The sequence below is a fragment of the Hemiscyllium ocellatum genome, chromosome 13 (assembly GCF_020745735.1).
Source record: "Hemiscyllium ocellatum isolate sHemOce1 chromosome 13, sHemOce1.pat.X.cur, whole genome shotgun sequence".
Taxonomy (NCBI): domain Eukaryota; kingdom Metazoa; phylum Chordata; class Chondrichthyes; order Orectolobiformes; family Hemiscylliidae; genus Hemiscyllium; species Hemiscyllium ocellatum.
This window is the reverse complement of record NC_083413.1, coordinates 66,140,843-66,161,991: the sequence shown is the minus strand read 5'-3', so window position 1 is coordinate 66,161,991 and position 21,149 is coordinate 66,140,843.

Genomic DNA, 21,149 nt, shown 5'->3' with positions numbered 1-21,149 from the left:
CCAGACGTTTACAATATTCCTGCCTTACCTTTTAGCGCTTTGACCTCTCAGCCAGAGCTGCCAGGTTCTCATTACAACAGTTTCGCCTGGCCGTTTAGTGCAGACACAAATCAGGATGCTTATTATGATTGTCAGCAGTTCTCAGTCATGTCAAGTGAATCAGCTCACTGTCACAGAGTCCTGGGACAGTAAATCAAGGACAGCTCTATTATCAGTCTTGGGCACAGTTAGTCAGCCACTTGGGGAGGTCAGGGTCAGAGTCCTCTCCTCATAATGTAGCAGGAGTCAGAAATGTTGGGCCTTACACCACCCACGCTGGTTGTTTCTGCTCTTCTGCGGCTGTTCTTTTCCGGAATGAGAGAAAAGTAGCGATTGAGCAAGATGAAAGAGACAACACAACTGTTAGTACTGGTGGCACTGGGGGAAAAGTGATGAATTGTCCTGAGGGAGGGAGTAGGTAGCACAGACAGCATGCAGTATTAATGGTATCGGATATCTGTCTTAGCGAGAGTGAGTAGTCGAATTCTTACATGCAATACCGAGAGTGGTGCAGCATGAGACTTGGTGGGAAGTGGGTACCAAAACAGAGATAGAGTGAATGTGAGGTAGCAGGGAGAGGATGGAGGCTTGCTTACCCTGGCGGATTGAAGACAGTCATTGACTTTCTTCCTTTACTGCTGTGCCTTTCTCCGGAAGGCTGAGACTGCACTGACCTAGCTGCAACCTGGCCCAGACCCTCTGGCCTCCTCTGCCTACTCTGGAGGAAGTGAGTGATCTTTCTGTGCATCGCCCTGTCCATCAGGACCGTCCACAAAGTGAGGTGCCAATATGCCCCTCTCTGCCATATCTGGGACAAATGTAGTCACCACACAGAGGAGTTCCACCCTGACAGCACTTATCCTTGTGCAGTACAGGCTTTTAAAGATCATGCTAATGCCGGGGAAGGCAGCCTATTCCAGAATCTTCCAGCAGTGGTGAGTTTTTCCGGTTACTGTGAGTGGTGGAGTTGAGCTATCATCAGGCAAAACTGTTGCCATAGCGATGTTGTAGATAGTTAATGAGGTGGGTTTGGGATGATATGGCAGGAAATCTTGATGGGTGTCATAGAGAGAAACCATCCACAAAACTCATTGAAATTGACACCAAGCCCAAATATGACAATATTGAGCTCTTTATTTCTTGCTGCACCTATTTAAACCTTGAATTCATCCACTTACATTCCTTCTCCTTTCTTAGTCCTATCTGTGTCTATTACCCAAGTAGGAACACGAGCCTGTCCCACCATTCAGTGAGATCATGTCAGATCTGTGACCCTAACTCCATATGCCTCCCTTTGGCCCAAATCCATTAATACCTATGCAGAACAAAAATTTATCTATTTTGGATTTACAACTAATGACTGATTCTGCATCCACTGCAGGAAGAGAGTTCCCTTTGTGGGTGGAAGTGCTTCCTAATATCTCTACTGAATAGTCTGGCCCTCATTCTCAGACTATGCCCCTTAGTTCTAGAATCCCCAACCAATGAAAATAGTTGATCTTTCTCTACAGTGTCTTTTCCTGTTAAGATATTGAAGACTTCAAGATCACTCCTTAACCTTCTAAGTTCCAGAGAAAATGGTCCAAATTTGTATAATGTCACCTCATACCTGGACTTTCAGGGTAAAGTTACCATTCTTGTAAAATTATGTTGTATTCCCTTCAAGACAAATAAATACTTCTTAAATTTCTTAGGTGAAGGAGATACATTGGTCACTCAAGTCTCAGATGCCTTATTTCTCTTACTGTATTTTTATCTGCTTTCTGCGTTTTCAGTAACACTTGGGCATTACTTGAATGGGACAGACACAAGTTAAACTAATGGCAGATGCCACAAGGGGTCCTGTGAAAATTCTGGTCCAGTGAATTTTTTTTTGTTTTTCTTTTTTCCCCCTTTTTTCTTTTTTTTTGTTTTTTTTTGGTGTGAGACACAGTGAGAGACAAGGTGTACAAATCTTTATTCAATTTCCACCACCAGGAAAAGTAGGAACACATCTGGTCCAGTGAATTACCTTAAGCCAAACGATCGTATAGGTCTATTTAAACTAAATGCACATAGTAACTTTAATGGACTTCACTGACATGTTGTCTTGTCCAATGCAAGCCATACTGACAGTTCATAGGTAACCTTTTGATAGAAAACAAAATTAGTCTTTGTATAGAATTTGCCTGTAATTGAACAGAAATGATTTTCAGGTGAACCTGAAGAATAACATATTGAGAAGTATTGCTAACCTCTGTGACAACAAGTAAATCCTTTTGTTTCATCTTATCGTATATTTTGATTCCTTTTCTCTCCATATTAATTTCTAATTGATTCTTGAATGCATTTGATCTGAACTTTCTTAGTAATTTATTCTGCAATATTTGAATCACTCATGGGACATGCATGTCACTGGCCAGACCAACATTTGAATGTCGGTTTGCTCACTGAGCTGCAAGGTTCGTTTTCAGATGTTTCATCACTATACTAGGTGACATCATCTCTGAGCCTCCAGTGAGGCATTGGTGTTATGTTCTGCTTTCTATTTATGTGTTTAGGGTTCCTTGGGTTGGCGATGTCATTTCTTTTTCTTTATCGTAGAGGGTGATAGATGAGGTCCAAATCAGAGTTGATAGAGTTCAAGTTGGAATGCCATGCTTCTAGGAATTCTTGTGCATATCGCCGTTTGGCGTGTCCTAAGATGGATGTGCTTTCACAGTCGAAGTGATGTCCTTCCTCATCTGCATGTAAGGGTACTAGTGATAGTGGGTCATGTCTTTTAGTGGCTAGTTGATGTTCATGTATCCTGTGGCTAGTGTTCTGCCTGTTTGTCCAATGTAGTTTTTGTCACAGTTCTTGCAAGGTATTTTGTAAATGACATTAGTTTTACTTGTTGTCTATATGGAGTCTTTTAAATTAATTAGCTGCTGTTTTAGTGTGTTGGTGGATTTGTGGGCTACTATGACGCCAAGGGGTCTGAGTAGTCTCGCAGACATTTCTGAGATGTAGCGGAGAGTGGCTAGGATTTTGGGGTGTGTTTTGTTTGCTTGTCTGGATTTATTGCTGAGGAAGCAGCAAACTGTGTTCATTGGGTACTCATTCTTTTTGAATATGCTCTATAGGTGATTTTCCTCTGCTCTTTGTAGTTCATCTGTGCTGCAGTGTGTGGTGGCTCATTGAAATAATGCTCTAATGCAGCTTCGTTTGTGGATGTTGGGATGATTGCTTCTGTGGTTCAGTATTTAGTCCGTGTGTGTTATTTTCCTTTAGATGCTGGTTTGAAGTTCCTCATTGACTGCTCTACTACGACATCTAGGAATGGCAGTTTGTTGTTGTTTCCTCCTCTTTAGTGAATTTTATGTCAGTAAAGTTATTATTGATGGTATTGAAGGTTTCCTCTAATTTGTTTCATTTAGTGATGACAAAGGTGTCATCCACGTAGCGGCCCCAGAGTTTGGGTTGGATGGTTGGCAGAGCTGTTTGCTCGAGTTTCTGCATTCCTGCCTCTGCTAAGAACCCTGATATCGGAGATCCCATGGGTGTTCCATTGGTTTGTTTGGAGATTTTGTTGTTGAAAGTGAAGTGGGTGATAAGGCATAGATCCACTAGCTTGACAATTTTGTCCTTGCTCATGTAGTTGGTGGTGTTTGCTGTATGTATCTTTGGTTCTTCTAATAGTGTAGACAGTGTTGTCCTTGGCCAGTTTGATGTTGATGGATGTGAACAGGGCTGTTACGTCAAAGGAGACCATTATTTCATCCTTTTCTATACTGGTGTCTTTGATGGTGTTCAGGAATTCTGGGTGGAGTGGATGAAGTGGTGTGAGTCTCCTATTAAGTGTTTTAGTCTTTAGTTTAGCTCCTTGGCCAATCTGTAAGTTGATGTTCCAGGTAGTGAGACTATGGGTCTGAGAGGGTGGTCCTGGTTTGTGAATTTTGGGTAATCCATAGAAGCGTGGTGTGTTGGATCCATCTTGTTTCCTTTTTTGGAAGTCTGTCTTGTTTAATTCTCCAGACTTCTGAAGTTTTTTGAGTAAGGCTGTGATTCGGTTCTCTAGTTGTGGGGTCAGGTCTGTCGCCACCAGTTGGTAATTGTCAGTACCTGCAAGCAGTGCATTCGCTTTCTCAGTGTAGTCTCTTCGGTTTAGAATGACTGTCAAGCATCCTCTGTCTGCAGGTAGGATAATGTTTTTATCTTTTTTGAGTCCTTCTGCGCTTTCCTTTCTTGTATTCTGAGTCTGTTTCCTTCTTTATTCTTGCTTAATGTTGGTGCGACTGTCTGTCTGATGGTTTGCTGAGTTCCTTCTGTGAGTTCATTTTCTTTCAGTATTGTTTCTAATGCTGCTAAAAAATCTTTCTTGTCCACATCCCAGAAGTTATAACGTAATCCTCTTACTAAGATTTTTTTTTGATATCTATTAAGGATCAGTCAGATAAGGTTCTTAACGATGCTTCTGTGTTGTCTGTGTTGCTATTTTGTATTAGTTTGTTTAGATTTTTTTCTGCAGGTCTAGCTTTTTGTTTCCTGTGTTTGCTGCCGTCTTATGTCTATGCCTCATTGTACTCTGTCTGTCCACTCATGGTCCGTTGCATTAGTGAGTAAGGTTTTTTGGCATGAAATTTCCTGGTTGTATTTATAGAGTCTGTTTTGGGCATCATTAATCATTTGTCTGAGCATTCTGCAGCCGCTTTGCTCTGCTATTCTTTTGGCTAGTGGGGTGTTAAGGGGAGGCTTGTATTTAAGACATTGCTTCACCGGAGGCTCACTGATGATGTTACCTAGTAAGGTGACGAAATGTCTGAAAACGAACCTCCAACTCAGCAAGCAAACTTAAATCCAGAACCTCACCCTGAGCTACAAATCTTCTCAAAACTCGCTAAGACCAGCATTTATTGCAAGACCCTAATTGCCCTTGTGAAAGTGGTGGTAAGCTGTCTTTTTGAACCGCTGAAGTCCATGTCCTGTAGGTAGATCCAAGATGCTGCTAGGGAGGGATCTTTGAGATGAGAAACCTTGGTTTTTTTGCTCTTAGTTCTTAGTTTTGAATGACGTCTTCCTAATTATTTCAGTCTTTTATCTGAGCAAACAATTTTATTGGATTAACTTCATTAATTCCTTGTAAAACTTTACAAATTTAATTTGGATCACCATAAAGCTTCTCCTTTCCAAGCGTACCTAAAATGGATAGGAAGGCCCTCTTCAGGTTGAATACTCTAACTGCAACATAGTGGTGCCCCAGTCTCAACTGGGCTGCCACATTCAGCCAGATGAAAAGCTTCACAATTGAAAGTGAAGGTGAAATAAGCAAGTCAATTTTACAAATATTCTCATCTACTTCCAGTTACTGGCTTCAGAGAAATAGAAACACAATTGAAAGTCCAAGTTGAGGAATAATGCATCAGACATTATTAAGAATAAAGTGAAAAATAAGGAAATTATAAATTGTAATTTGTCAGAGAAGATTTAAGAACTATTTTATAGTAGTTTTAAGTTATTAGAAAGGATTAAAATGTACCAAACTTCAGCAGCCTCTATTATTTGTATTGATTCCAGGTATATGAAATGGACAAAGTTTATCTACACTATCTTCAGGACAAGAGCAGAGATCAGTCCCATCAGGCATATCAAGCATATATGCAGCGTCTGCAAGAAGAGGAATGTGACACAACAAAAGATCCTGATTGTCAGCCAACTCTTCCCCACAAGCAAGCAGCCTATACTCAGAAGCAATGTGACCCATACACAGATCCATATTGTAGAGCAGCAGGGTACTCCTGTGACCCACAGAAAGATCCTTATTGTAGAGCATCAGGGTACTCCTGTGATCCGCAGAAAGATCCATATTGTAGATCTGCAGGGTACTCCTGTGACCCACAGAAAGATCCATATTGTAGATCTGCAGGGTACTCCTGTGACCCACAGAAAGATCCATATTGTAGATCTGCAGGGTACTCCTGTGATCCGCAGAAAGATCCATATTGTAGATCTGCAGGGTACTCCTGTGACCCACAGAAAGATCCATATTGTAGATCTGCAGGGTACTCCTGTGACCCACAGAAAGATCCATATTGTAGATCTGCAGGGTACTCCTGTGACCCACAGAAAGATCCATATTGTAGATCTGCAGGGTACTCCTGTGACCCACAGAAAGATCCATATTGTAGAGCATCAGGGTACTCCTGTGATCCGCAGAAGGATCCTTACTGTAGAACTGATAAATACCCCTCTGAAACCCAGAAAGATGCATATGGAAGAGCAGAAAGGTACCCCTGTGATCCGCAGAAAGATCCATACTGCAGACCAGAACAGTGTGACCCATACAAAGACCCCAACTGCAGAGACAAGGTTCAATCATGTGACCCCTATAAAGATCGCAACTGCAACCCTGACTCATATTATAAGCACACGTCATCAGCATATGCCTGTGATCCCCGTTATGATTCAAAGTGTAATCAACAACCTTATAGTTATGCCCAATACGCTCAGTTAGTAAACCAGTATTGTAATCCATATGACCCAAACAATCCACACTGTCAAGTACTGGTTGCCTATTTAAAGCAATCATGTGATCCATACTCAGACCCTAACTGCTTTCCAAGAACAAAGAAAGAAGCATATGCTACACACCCTGTCTGTGACACTGCAAAAGATCCATACTGCCGCTCCACCTTGGCTGCATATAAAAACCCGTATGACTGTGACCCATATTATGATCATAACTGTCAATTGGCATACCATCCGAAAGATGAGCCTGCACCAGATTCTGAATGTGACCCCAGGTATGACCCTTACTGTAGTTCTGATAGGGCTGTATATGGTGGTAGACATGAATTTAAATGTGATCCCTATCGTGACCCCAACTGTAGACGAAATGTAAAATCCATTGACCAAAGTATTCAAGATCGTGACTGTGATCCTGAATACGATCGTGACTGTCGGAGGCCACAATCCATGTACAAAGGGAAGACAAAGGAAGGTTATGATTGTGATCTCTATTACCACCCAGACTGTTATCCCATTCATGAATCTCAGCCAGATGATAACTGTGACCCTCATGACCCCAACTGTCATAGAAACGAAGAACATAATTACTTACCTGAAAACTACAGAAACTGTGATCCGGAACATGACCCTTATTGTGACAGAAGAAGAGCAACAAACAATTGTGATCCATACACAGATCCTGAGTGTTATTCCCGATATCGGGCTAGGGAACAGGAGAGAACAGCCTCAGAGAATTGTGATCCACACACAGATCCCGAGTGTTACTCCCGATATCGGGCTAGGGAACAGGAGAGAACAGCCTCGGAGAATTGTGATCCATACACAGATCCAGAGTGTTATTCCCGATATCGGGCTAGGGAACAGGAGAGAACAGCCTCAGAGAATTGTGATCCATACATGGATCCAGAGTGTTATTCCCGATATCGGGCTAGGGAACAGGGGAGAACAGCCTCAGAGGATTGTGATCCCTACACGGATCCTGAATGTTATTCCCGATATCGGGCCAGGGAACAGGAGAGAACAGCCTCAGAGAATTGTGATCCATACACAGATCCTGAATGTTATTCCCGATATCGGACTAGGGAACAGGAGAGAACAGCCTCAGAGGATTGTGATCCCTACACGGATCCTGAATGTTATTCCCGATATCGGGCTAGGGAACAGGAGAGAACAGCCTCAGAGAATTGTGATCCATACACAGATCCTGAATGTTATTCCCGATATCAGACTAGGGAACAGGAGAGAACAGCCTCAGAGAATTGTGATCCATACACAGATCCTGAGTGTTATTCCCGATATCGGGCTAGGGAACAGGAGAGAACAGCCTCAGAGAATTGTGATCCATACACAGATCCTGAGTGTTATTCCCGATACCGGGCTAGGGAACAGGAGAGAACAGCCTCAGAAGATTGTGATCCATACACAGATCCTGAGTGTTATTCCCGATACCGGGCTAGGGAACAGGAGAGAACAGCCTCAGAAGATTGTGATCCATACACAGATCCTGAGTGTTATTCCCGATATCGGGTTAGGGAACAGGAGAGAACAGCCTCAGAAGATTGTGATCCATACACAGATCCAGAGTGTTATTCCCGATACCGGGCTAGGGAACAGGAGAGAACAGCCTCAGAAGATTGTGATCCATACACAGATCCTGAATGTTATTCCCGATACCGGACTAGGGAACAGGAGAGAACAGCCTCAGAAGATTGTGATCCATACACAGATCCTGAGTGTTATTCCCGATATCGGGTTAGGGAACAGGAGAGAACAGCCTCAGAAGATTGTGATCCATACACAGATCCTGAGTGTTATTCCCGATATCGGGCTAGGGAACAGGAGAGAACAGCCTCAGAGAATTGTGATCCATACACAGATCCTGAGTGTTATTCCCGATATCGGGCTAGGGAACAGGAGAGAACAGCCTCAGAAGATTGTGATCCATACACAGATCCTGAGTGTTATTCCCGATATCGGGCTAGGGAACAGGAGAGAACAGCCTCAGAGAATTGTGATCCACACACAGATCCAGAGTGTTATTCCCGATATCGGGCTAGGGAACAGGAGAGAACAGCCTCAGAGAATTGTGATCCACACACAGATCCCGAATGTTATTCCCGATATCGGGCTAGGGAACAGGAGAGAACAGCCTCAGAGGATTGTGATCCATACGCAGATCCCGAATGTTATTATTCCCAATATCGAGCCAGACAGCAAGAAAGAACAGCAACAGAGAACTGTGATTCTAATGTTGACCCTTACTGTGACAGTTCGCAATCTCAGATTCATGAGGAAGTGCAGAACAGAGGAGCCACAGAAGATTGTGACCCAAATTATGATTCAAGCTGTCAAAAGCAGATGGAGTTTGAATGTAACCCCGATAATGACCCTAACTGTGGTAATGAATTCTCCCAGATCAATGAACAAACGCATGCAAAAGTGTGTGATCCATATGACCCTTATTGTAGTGGAGTGGCAACAGAATCTCGTCAGTCAGAACACAATTGTAACCCTGACTATGATCCAAATTGTCGTACTTCTCAACCTCATGATGATGACCAAAAACACAAAGAAGATTGCGACCCATACCATGATTCTAATTGTCGCAATGAAAGCGAAGATTTGTATGAGCCAGATTCTGACTGTGACTTTGAATGCCGCATGCAACGATTTGCTGTTACTGACAGAGATGTGGATTTCCGTGACACTAGCCGTTATGAAATCATCTGTGATCCAGACCTTGAAATACCATGTCCTTATGAAAATGATATTAATGACGTGACAACGTCTTATGATCAGTATCATATGTATAACCCTTACAGTGCAGGGTATGAAGGACAATATCAAAGTGATCAGGAGATTCATCACAAATCTGAAATTGAAGATGATTCTGAAGGAACTCCCAAAGTCTATGAAGAAGGTAATTAAATATGCTCTAGTCTTTTATCCTTGGTTGGGGAAAGGGAATTGTGGTGATTTTATTCTTAATGTATTCCTTTGAATAATAGAAAATTGAAGAGATGTGGATCGAAGATATTGATCTGAGTATATAAATAAACGAACACATTTCCTACGAATTTGTGTCTCTACCCATTGTTTTTAACAGGAATTCTGAATGCAGCAGACTTCAACATGATTGTCTCAGTTTTAGACAATGTACTATGGCATCAAATGTCCAATCTATTGTGAGATATTTACTTTGTACGTACAAGATCTAAATTATGTATTAATACATAGCAAGGTTTGAATAGCCTTATTATGAAAATTAAAAAGCATGTTTATTCCATTGATCTTGTTTCATATGAGATATAAATACATTCACTTAGAAAAGTGTAGTTTCGTTTTGCACTCACCAAAATACCCATTAACTTCCATTTGTAATATATTCAAAGGCTAACAAATGAATATTATTCCAAATGTAAAGGGTGATTAATTCCTTTACTCCAATCATTGTTGTATCAACATATTTCATACGATAATAATTATGGAAACTATGTTGAATACTTTATGAAGTATTGTGCAGATCATTTCCATGACATATCTTGTTACTTCGGACTTCTTAAGTTCTTCACATGAGCAAGGCCAACTGAATGTTTCAGGCTGGAAGGTTGGTCTAATGCAGAGAGTTGTTATTGCATGTGATGTCCTGTAAGTATCAGGCTTTTATAAGTGAGTGAATCATTAATAATAAATATGCATGTGCACAACAAGAAGAAAAGAAAGAAAAAGGGACCAAATTCAAACTATTTTTGGAGAGCCAGCATTGTTGATTGGTTTACTGACCACCTTCCGTGATGTAAATTTACACCATTCTACTGTTTAGATTAGATTAGATTTCCTACAGTGTGAAACAGGCCCTTTGGCCCAACAAGTCCACACTGATCCTCCGAAGAGCAACCCACCCAGACTCATTTCCTTCTGGCTAATGCAGCTAACACTATGGGCAATTTAGCATGGTCAATTCACCTGACCTGCACATCTTTGAACTGTGGGAGGAAACTGGAGCACTGGAGGAAGCCCACGCAAACACGGGGAGAATGTGCAAACTCCACACAGACAGTCGCCCAAGGCTGGAATTGAATCTGGGACCCTGGTGCTGTGATTGAGCCACCGTGCCGCCCCTTTGAATATCAAAGTTCTGAAATATGGTAACAATGTTTATTCAAAAGTTAGCACTGTGAAATATGCTAACAGAAGGGGAGTTTAATCAACAAACTCAGTATAGAGGTTGGAGAAAACCTGGGCTGTAAATTCTATATATCTAATATGAAGGATAAGTGAAAAAGACTGATACCAAAATGAAATATTGTTTTATGAATGATATTTGCCATCATGTAGATTTGCATTTTGAAAAATATTAAAACATATACAAGAATTGTTAGGTTACTAGTACAATGCAATCGCTTGCTACTCAGAAATGCTTACCTGAACAAGCCAATACCTAATACATTAAGGGCTCCACTGTTCATCCTTGAACTAAAGCTAGTGATCGCAATAGTGTGAGAGATATTTTCAGTCACCTAAGTAAAAAAAATGAACCAATATTCTAATGAGCCAGTGACAACTGCTAGCAATCAGTATTAGGACCCATGATTGGCCTGATACCCTACTGACTTAGACTTTGGTGTACAGGGCACAGTTTTGATGTCTGTGGATGTAGAAAACGTGAAAGCTTTGAAAACTGTAAGGAAGATATAGAAATTCAGAAGAAAATAGACAAGTTGGTGGAATGGGTAGATAAGTAGCAAATTAAGTTTAATGCAGAGAACTGTGAGTTGATTCATTTTGGTGGGAAGAACATGGAGAGACTGTACAGGATAAAGGATGTGAAGGATGTGCAGGGGTGAGGGACATAGACATGTTTTTAGAAGTCATTAAGAGTAGCAGGAAATGTTGAAAGAGCAGTTAATAAAGCATATAGTATCCTAAGCTTAAAATAATATAGGCATAAAATGTGAGAGCAAGGAGCTTATGTTGAGCTTGTATGAGAAAGTGTATTCTTAGCTGGAGTATTGCATCCAGTTTAGGAAGGATATCATCACTTTGAAGTGCAGAAAAGATTCATGACAATACCTCCAGTGATGAGGAACTTCAATTAGAAGGATAAATTGGAAAAGTTAGGGCTGTTTTCCTTGGAGAAGTCTAAGGCCTAATGGGGATATTCAAAATCATGAGGGATCTGCACTGAGAAGATTAGAAGAAACTTGGGAGAAGCGACATAAGGGAATATAAAGCGAAGTCAAACAGTTTTGCAGGTAACAGTACATCCCTACCCAATGAGCTCAATGCATCCTGTGCTTGCTTTGACCAGAAGGTCACCTTTCCCAACAGCCTCGGATGTAGCTGTACCCATGGTCACTGCTGTAGACATTAGACTGGCCTGCTTGACAGTGAATCCACAGAAAGCGACTGGCTCGGGTGGGTTCCCCCGGCCATGCACTCAGGTCCTGTGTGGACAAGCTGGCAGGATATACACAGACATTTTTAACCTCTCCTTTATATGGTCTGAATTCCCCACCTGTTTCAAGAAGACCACCATCATCCAGATGCCAAAGAAAAACCATGCACTGTGCCTCAATGACTACTGTCCAGTGGCTCTGCCCTCCATAATTATGAAGTGCTTCAAGAGGTTAGTCATGGTTCACATCAACTCTAGCCTACCAAACTGCCTTGATGCATTGCAATTTGCCTACTGCACAAGAGGTCTACAGCAGACAACATCTCCCTGCCCGTGGAACACAGCTCTGTAACACCTGGACAACAAAGACACCTACTTCAGGCTACTACTTATTGACTGCAGTTCTGTCTTCAACACCATAACTCCAAACAAACTCATGTCTAAATTCTGAGACCTAGGTCTCAGCTCCCCCCTCTATGACTGGATCCTTGACTGCCTGACCCATAATCAGTAAGAATAAGCAACAATACTCCTTCCACCATTAACCTCAACACCCATGCCCTGCAAAACTGCATACTTACTCCCTTATTATATTCCTTATTCACTCACAATTGTGTGGCTAAATTCCACATCAACTTCACTTAAAAGTTTACTGATGATACCACCATTGTAGGTCAGAGCTTAAACCACGACGAGACAGAGTACAGGAAAGAGACTGTGTTCAGCGGCATGGTGTAAAGGCAACAATCTCTTTATCATTGGCGACAAAATGAAGGAGTTGGCCATTGACTTCAGGGAGCAGAGTGGAGGGCACACCCCTGTCTCCATCAATGATGATGGGGTGGAGATGATCAAAAGCATTATACTCTCTTCCACTGGACAGAAGATATAAAAGTTTTGAATACACGTACAAGTAGATTCAAGACAAGCTTCTTTTCTGCATTTATCAAATTTTTGAACAAACCTCTCAAATGTTAATGCTGATTTCCCTGCCCCTTCTCTATGGCTGTAACACTGTATTCTGCACTCTGTTCTGCTACCCTGGCACATTTTCTATGGTACAGTCCGCCTGTAGGGCATGCAAAACAACACTTTTCACTGAATCTACCGAAGTTGAAATGTCTGAACATAGACATCACTGTATCTCGGGACATGTGGCAATAATAAATCACTCAATCAATCTACCTGTTATACTCTCTTCCACCCTCTTCCTTTGGGCAGAAGATACAAAAGTTTGAAAACGTATTTAAACAAGAGGATAAGTAGAGAGATGATAAGATCACTTGAGGATAAAGGAGGGAATTTGTGCTTGGATGCAGACAATGTGGGTGAGATCCTAAATGAGTACATTGGTATTCACACAGGAGGAGAAGGATATGGAGAATAGTGAAATTAGTGTGGAGCATGCTAATATGCTAGGGTATTTTGAGATCAAGGAAAAAGTGTTGAGTTTCTAAGAGTATTAATTCCCAGGTCTGATGGTATTTACTCTAGATTATTGAGAAAGGCAAGAAAGGAGATTGCTGGGGTCTTGAACAAGATGTTTGTATCCCTGCTATCCACTGGAGAGGTCCAAGAGGACTGGTGAGTAGCTGATGTTGTTCTACTATGCAAGAAGGGAAATAGGGATAATCCAGGAAACTATAGACCGGTGAGTTTCGATACAGTGGTTGGGAAGCTATTGGAAAGAATTCTTAAGGATAGGATTTACGTGCATTTGGAAAAGCATGGCCTAATTGGGGACAGTCAGCATGGCTTTGTGCTGGGAGGTCATGTCTTACTAACTTGATTGAATTTTTTGGAGAGGGTGACCAAGGTGATCAATGAAGGTAGAGCAGTGGATGTTGTCTACATAGATTTTAGTAAGGCTTTTGACAACGGCCTTCAAGGTAAGCTCACCCCCATAGTGACTTGGTTGCATGGATTCAGAATTGGCTTGCCCACTGAAGGTAGAGGGTGGTGTTGGAAGGGTATTTTTCTGGCTGGATGTCCGTGACTAGTGGTGTTCCACTGGGGTCCGTACTGGGAGCTCTACTGTTTGTGATATATATAAATGACTTTGATGAAAATGTAGGTGGCTGGGTGAGTAAATTTGCAGATGATATAAAAATCGGTGGAGATGTGGATACTGTAGAAGTTTGTCAAAAGATATAGTGGGATATTGATCAGTTGCAGTTATAGGCAGATTTTCATCCAGGTAAGAATGAGGTGCTGCACTTTGGGAGATCAAATGTTAAAGAAATGTATACTGTTAATGGCAGGACCCTGAACAGCATTGATGTATAAAGAGGGATCTTAAGGTTCAAGTGCATAGCTCCCTGAAAGTGGCCATTCAGGTAGATAGGGTAGTAAAGAAGGCATATTGCCTTTGTTGGTTGGGGAATTGAGTCCAAGAGTAGGGATGTTATATTGCAGCTTTGTAAGTCTTCAGTCAGGCTACACTTAGAGTATTACATTCAATTCTGGTCACCACATTACAGGAAAGATGTAAACACTTTTGAGAGCGTGCATAAGTGGTTTACCAGGATGCTTCCCGAATTAGAGGGTAGAGCTATAAGGAGAGGCTAGAAAAACTTGGGTTGTTTCCTCTGGAGTGTCAGAGGCTGAGTGGAGACTTGATAGAAGTCTTTAAAATTATGAGATGCATAGATAGGGTCAGAATCTTGTTCTCAGAGTTAAAATATTTAATACTAGGGGTCATTTAAGGTGAGAGGGGAATGTTCAAAGGAGATGTGAGGGGCAAGGTTTTTACATTGGGAATGGTAGGAGTCTGGAATGCACTGCCAGAGTGATGGCGGAGGCAGATACGATAGGTGCATTTAAGGGACTTTTAGATAGCATGAGTATGTAAGAAATTGAGGGATATGGACTAAGGGCAGGTAGAAGTGGTTAATTTAACTTGGCGTCATGTTTGGCAAAACACAATCAGCTGAAGGGCCCATTTCTATGCTGTACAATTCTATATTCTATGTACTAACAGATTCAAGAACCACCTCTTTCCCACTGTTATCAGACTTTTGAACAGATCTCTCATATATTAGAGTTGATCTTTCTCTGCACCTTCTCTGTAGCTGCAACACTATATTCTGCACTCTGTTCTATTACCCTGACGTACTTAGGTAATGTAAGATTTGCCTGGATAGTACACAGGACAGTATTTTTCACGGAATATCCCTACATGACAATAATAAATCAAATCCAAAGAAACTTATTCATCGTAAAGTGATTGAGAATGACAGGTCATAGATTTAAGGTATTTGCCAAAAGGAGGAAAAAGCAACGTGGGATCTTTTTTACACAAAGTAGTAGTGGTCTGTAATGAACTGCCTGTGGGTATGGTTTAAATGGGATATTTAAAAGGGAAATAGATAGCGATGTGAAAAAAAAGCGCACAAGCTTATGGGGTGGTGGAAGATAGGAGAATGTCAGGTATAATGGTCTTTCTTCTGTGGTTCTATATTCCACTAGTCTGAGTCATAATGACCCCTCTGGTGAAATAGGTGACTGATGACCTAGGTTCAAATTCGAATCTGCTTAGAACAGAGGCTGAGAAAGATTTCAGAAAGGGAGAAAAATGTTCAGGGAATAGGGCAAGGAGGAGGAAGAGAATCAGGAGCTGGAGAATGGAAAAATGGAACGATGGAGGGAGAGGAGGCAGGAGGAGACTGAAAGAAAGAACGAGAAATGGGGAAGGGAGGCAGTGAGATGAGGAAAAAAGGAGACGGGGCAAGGAAAGCGGAGAAAGGGGACTTTCCATGAGGCTAAGAAATCCTTTATGCGTCTTTGACTGTCTCTCTGAGCCAAAGGTCTTGCCGCCTTCTCGAAGTGACAACGACCGAATGTCGTCTGCGTTTTAGACAGAAATGCTGGTCAATGCAGCGCAGTGCAGGCTGAGCTGCCAGTCAAGAGTGGACCAGCAACGCTGTGAAATCACCAGGCGAACCTGATTCTCCAGCTCACCGGCAAACAGCACTGGGTGATCCCTGGCAAGGTCACAGCCTGCCGACAGAGGGAGCGCACTACCAGCTCCGTGCAAGTTACTCTGAAGACAGGACACACATAGTCCCTTTGCAGTCGCTGAGACATGACCTACTGGCGGTATAACTCTGTTCTGTGTTCCAACAACACCAGTCAGAGGTGGTTTAGAGGAGTCATTTTTACTTTAGAGATGGGTTAAGAAAAATGTCACTGCTCCATGATTTGCAGCCAACACTGAGCAAGAAGTCCATAAACATACTTCTCTCTGAAATGTGACACCGAACACCTGGGTGTACCATTGCATCAATGAAGTTTTGAGATGTCGCTGTGTCGGGGGAGGGAAGAGGGGCCTGCGGGTCATTGACTTCAATGGAGAAGGTGGTCACATTCACAAAGTGAGAATGCTGGAAGGAAGTTGAGCAAAGAACCTAGCAGATCAGCAATACACATTAGATCAGGCAAAGTCAGTGAGAGGTACGGACCAGAGGAACACAGCTTAAATCCACAACTTTTGCTTTTTCCGTTCCTGCTCATTGCTTCATTTCACATCGTTTGCTGCCCCCTCCTGCTCGCTGTGGTTCCCACGGCTTCCTGAAGTCAGTTCGCAAAATAGGTTTCCCAGCGACCTGGGCTTTGGCTCGAAGACAATTGCACATTTAGTTTACTCACAGTTGGTAAGTGTTACTGAAAACAAAGCGTTTCCCAGACCGTCACATTCTGTTCTGAATCGAACGGCACATTCCAGGCACACAGGTTGAATGGTTTCGGTTTTTGCCGTTGCTTTGTTAGGGGCCTTTTAATGATTTTAATGATAGAGGGAAGTACCCGCAACTGTACTGAAAAATTCAATTGGGGACAGGATGGGGAGACGGGAACAAGAACGGGGCTTGGACTCGGCTGGGTCAATGTTTATGGAAAATATATTCCAAATGTTTTTGTCGTGTTGGGATTTTGAGCAGCAGCTACGTTGGAAATGATACCTTATAAACATTTGCATTGGGGCGAGGGGCCTAAGAAGACCAGTGTTTGTTGACTCCTGAATGTGCCTTGGATTGAGTGGAAGCCATTAGAGAAGACAGTTTGGAGTGCGTTACCATGTTGTGGGTCTGGAGTCACTTATAGGCACAACAGATATTGCCATCAGATTTCCTTCCTCAAAATGCATTGGTGAATCAGATGGGTTTGTTATGTGTGTGCTAATAATTCCATTATCAGTATCGCTGAGACTAATTTTCAATTCCACATTTATTCATTGAATTTAAAGACTTCCATCTGTTCCTGTGCGATTTGAATCCATGCCATCGGAACATTGGTTTTTATACATTTTATCACTAATTTAGAGTTGCATTTAGGTGATGAGTATTCAAGGATTTATTAAAAATCACAGGAGGATGCTGGGAAAGATGCTTAATAATGTTTTCAGTGTTTACTTTTTCTGCCTGTAGTTGAAAGTGAAATGTAAAACAGTTATGATTGGGCACATTTCAAGTGAGGAGTCAGAATAACAGCAGGAAGTATCAGCAATATTGAGAATTGTTTTATACCAGTGCAGTCCCTGAGTATATTCAATTAGCCTTGGTCTCAGGGTTATCGGAGTTCTGTTTATTTTCTTTCCATTGGGACCTACAATGATTCCACTTGGCATCAACAAATAAAACCAAACTATTCTGAACATGATGCGTTCCCGGTGAGCCTTGGGAAATTACCATGGAATGTTTGACTGATGGGCTCTGGGATAAGTTCCCATTTTCTTTCTCTCTTTTTGAAGAACAGTGAGGTGAGCTTAGAAATTATCATTTAAATGTACAGTGAGAGTAACATGCTGATGGTTGACTCTAATTACCATATTTTTCTCAATTCCTTTTACTCATTATGGTGGTGAAATGTTTCAAGATCAAGTTGGTTCTTTGTTAAACTGTAGAACTTTACAGTTTAAAACATCAACTGTGGTTGGTAACTACCTATCAGACATCCAACAAGGTCTCATATCCATTCAAATCTCACTAAGGATTTAGTAAAGCTGAGTGAACAGTATTACTGTTTCACTGCAGTTGGCAAAGGTATCACTCTCATTTCTGATTCAGACAATGGTGGGATCCAGCACTGCTTCAAAAACGGAGTTGTAATCCAAGCTGCCACTTCAAAGGAGTAGTGCTACACTGCATGCGATGGGAAACCTTTGTTTGCCTTTTCAGGTGAATGTATCAGATTTGTTGGTGCTTTTCCAAGGAGAGTAGCAGAGTTATGAGTCATGGAGGTGTACAGCACAGAGACAGACCCTTCAGTCCAACACATCCATGCCGACCAGATATCCTAACCTAATTTCGTCCCATTGCCAGCACCTAGCCCATATCCCTTCAGACCTTTCTTATTCATATACCTATCCAGATGCCTTTTAAATGTTGTAAATGTACCAGCCTCCACCACTTCCTCTGGCAGCTCATTCCATATATACACATGAAAAAGTTGCCTCTTAGGTCCCTTTTAAATTGTTCCCCTCTCACCCTAAACATGTGCCCTCAACTTCTGAACTGTTCCACCCCAGAGAAAAGACCTTGTCTATTTCTCCTGATATTTTCTGTAATGACTATAACAAGATTCCCTGGGTGGACTAAGGCTGTTAAGCTGGTCCGATCAGGGAGCCCAGGCTGACAGATAAGAACAGGAGTGTACTGTAGCGCTGTGGAGTCCGTGGGCCATGTATACATTGGGTGCGTGTGCTTGCACTCTCTTTTTGATTTCCTCAAGAACCTCTTTCTCTGTTTTTGATTGCACTTCAGTCCCATGTTCCTGATCTTCGGATAAACTGTACAGAAGGGGGAGGGCAGGTCTGAAGACCTCCTCGTGGGTCTGTTCCTGGGCCTGGCCAAACAGGTCCAGGCAGCAGGCCATGGAGGGGGTCATTAGGGCCGACTGCCTACCCCTCTTCCATGGTTACGTTAGTGCCCAGGTGTCCTTGGAGAAGGGGCACGTGGTGTCCACCAACACCCTGGAGCTGTTCAGGGAGAGGTGGGCACCGCAGGGAGTGGAGTGCATTATTTCCCCCTCTAACTCTATTATGATTTAGTCCCTGCCCTCCCCTTCACTGTTTGATCACACAGCATTGCCCTTTGATGTGAAGGGCACTGCTTGTCACTGGCCACGCGGGTGTTTCTTTTCTTCCTGGTGGTGGAAACTGAATAAAGATTCATGCACCTCGTGTCTCTCACTGTGTCTCACACCTGCACACACACAACATGGGTGCGATGGAATAAATAAACACTACCGCAGTTAGGTGGTAGTGTGGGGGTAAAAGAAAGAATAGGAGTGTAATTGAATAAAGATTCATATGCCTTGAGTCTTTCACTGTGTCTCACACCTGCACACACAAAGAAAGAAAAGAGAACAGGCTTATTCGGGTGCTGAAGAAAAATAAACACGATCACAGGTGGTAGTGTGGGGGTGAGCAGAAGGAAAAAAACGGGGGTGTCAGGGTATCTGTTCACTCTGAGAACTGAAAAAATAAACAGGATGTGAAGGGCACTGCCTGGTATTTCCTTTATTCCTGGTGGTGGAAATTGAATAAAGATTCGTGCACCTTGTGTCTTTCACTGTGTCTCACACCTGCACCCACACAACCTGCACATCTGTGGGGAATAAATAAGCACTACCGCAGTTAGGCGGTAATGGGGGGGTATAAAAAAATGAAACAAATGAACAGGTGTGTTAGCACTACCGCATTTAGGCAGTAGTTTGGGGTTAATAAAAGAGAGAAAAAAAATAGAAAAGAGAAAAAAACAGGGGCATCAGCTTTTCTGGGAAAAAACAGGAGTGTTGCCCGGATGGAATTTCATATTGGCCCCAAGGTCCTGTACTTCCCCCGTGAACCCATGCCTCCACAACCTGAGCTGCCTCTGGAATTTTAATTTTACCGCTTTTAGGGACATAAAATGGTGGGCCCTGTATCGACTGCTGTTGCACACTGTCCACCTCTTCCCCCTCATCCACTGCCCGGATACACCTTGGGGTGCTCATTTGCCACCTCCGGGGGAAGGGCATGTCTGAAGACCTCCTCGTGGGTCTGCTCCTGGGCCTGGCCAAACTGGCCATAAACAGGTCCAGGCAGCGGGCCGTCGAAGGGGTTGTTAGGGCCAACTGCCTGCCCCTCTTACATGGTTACGTTAGAGCCCGGGTGTCTCTGAAGAAGGAGCATGTGGTGTCCACCAACACCTTGGAATTGTTCAGGGAGAGGTGGGCACCGCAGGGAGTGGAGTGCATTATTTCCCCCTCCAACTCTATTTTGATTTAATCCTTGCCCACCCCTTCACTGTTTGATCACACAGCATTGCCCTTTGATGTGAAGGGCACTGCCTGTCACTGGCCACTTGGGTGTTTCTTCCTGGTGGTGGAAATTGAGTAAAGATTTGTGCACCTTCTGTCTTTCACTGCGTCTCACACCTGCACGCACACAACCATGGGCGCTGGGAAAAAAATAAGCACTACCGCAGTTAGGTGGTAATGTGGGGTAATAAGAAAAAAGAAAAAAAAGGAGAATTACACATTCCATGACACTCCAAGTGCTGGCTCTGAGGGAGCTGGATCAGTGTGAGTGCAGGACTCTGCGCTTTTTTCCTGTAAAAGACAAAAAGAGAAAAACTGATTGAAAAAAAAGAACAGGAGTGTTAGCACTACTGCAGTTAGGTGGTACATAGAACATAGTACAATACAGCACAGAGCAGGCCCTTTGGCCCACGATGTTATGCCGAACATTTGTCCTAGCTTAAGTACCTATCCATGTACCTATCCAATTGCCGCTTAAAGGCCACCAATGATTCTGACTCTGCCACTCCCACAGGCAGCACATTCTATGCCCCCACCACTCTCTGGGTAAAGAACCTACCCCTGACATCCCCCCTATACCTTCCACCCTTCACCTTAAATTTGTGTCCCCTTGTAACACTCTGTTGTACGCGGGAAAAAATGTCTCTGACTGTCTATCCCCCTGATCATCTTATAAACCTCTATCAAGTCACCCCTCATCCTTCGCCGTTCCAATGAGAAAAGGCCTAGCACTCTCAACCTATTCTCCATTCCAGGCAACATCCTGGTAAATCTCCTCTGCACCCTCTCCAAAGCTTCCACATCTTTCCTAAAGTGAGGTGACCAGAACTGCACACAGTATTCCAAATGTGGCCTTACCAAGGACCTTTTCAGCTGCAACATCACCTCACGACTCTTGAATTCAATCCCTCTGCTAATGAACGCTAAT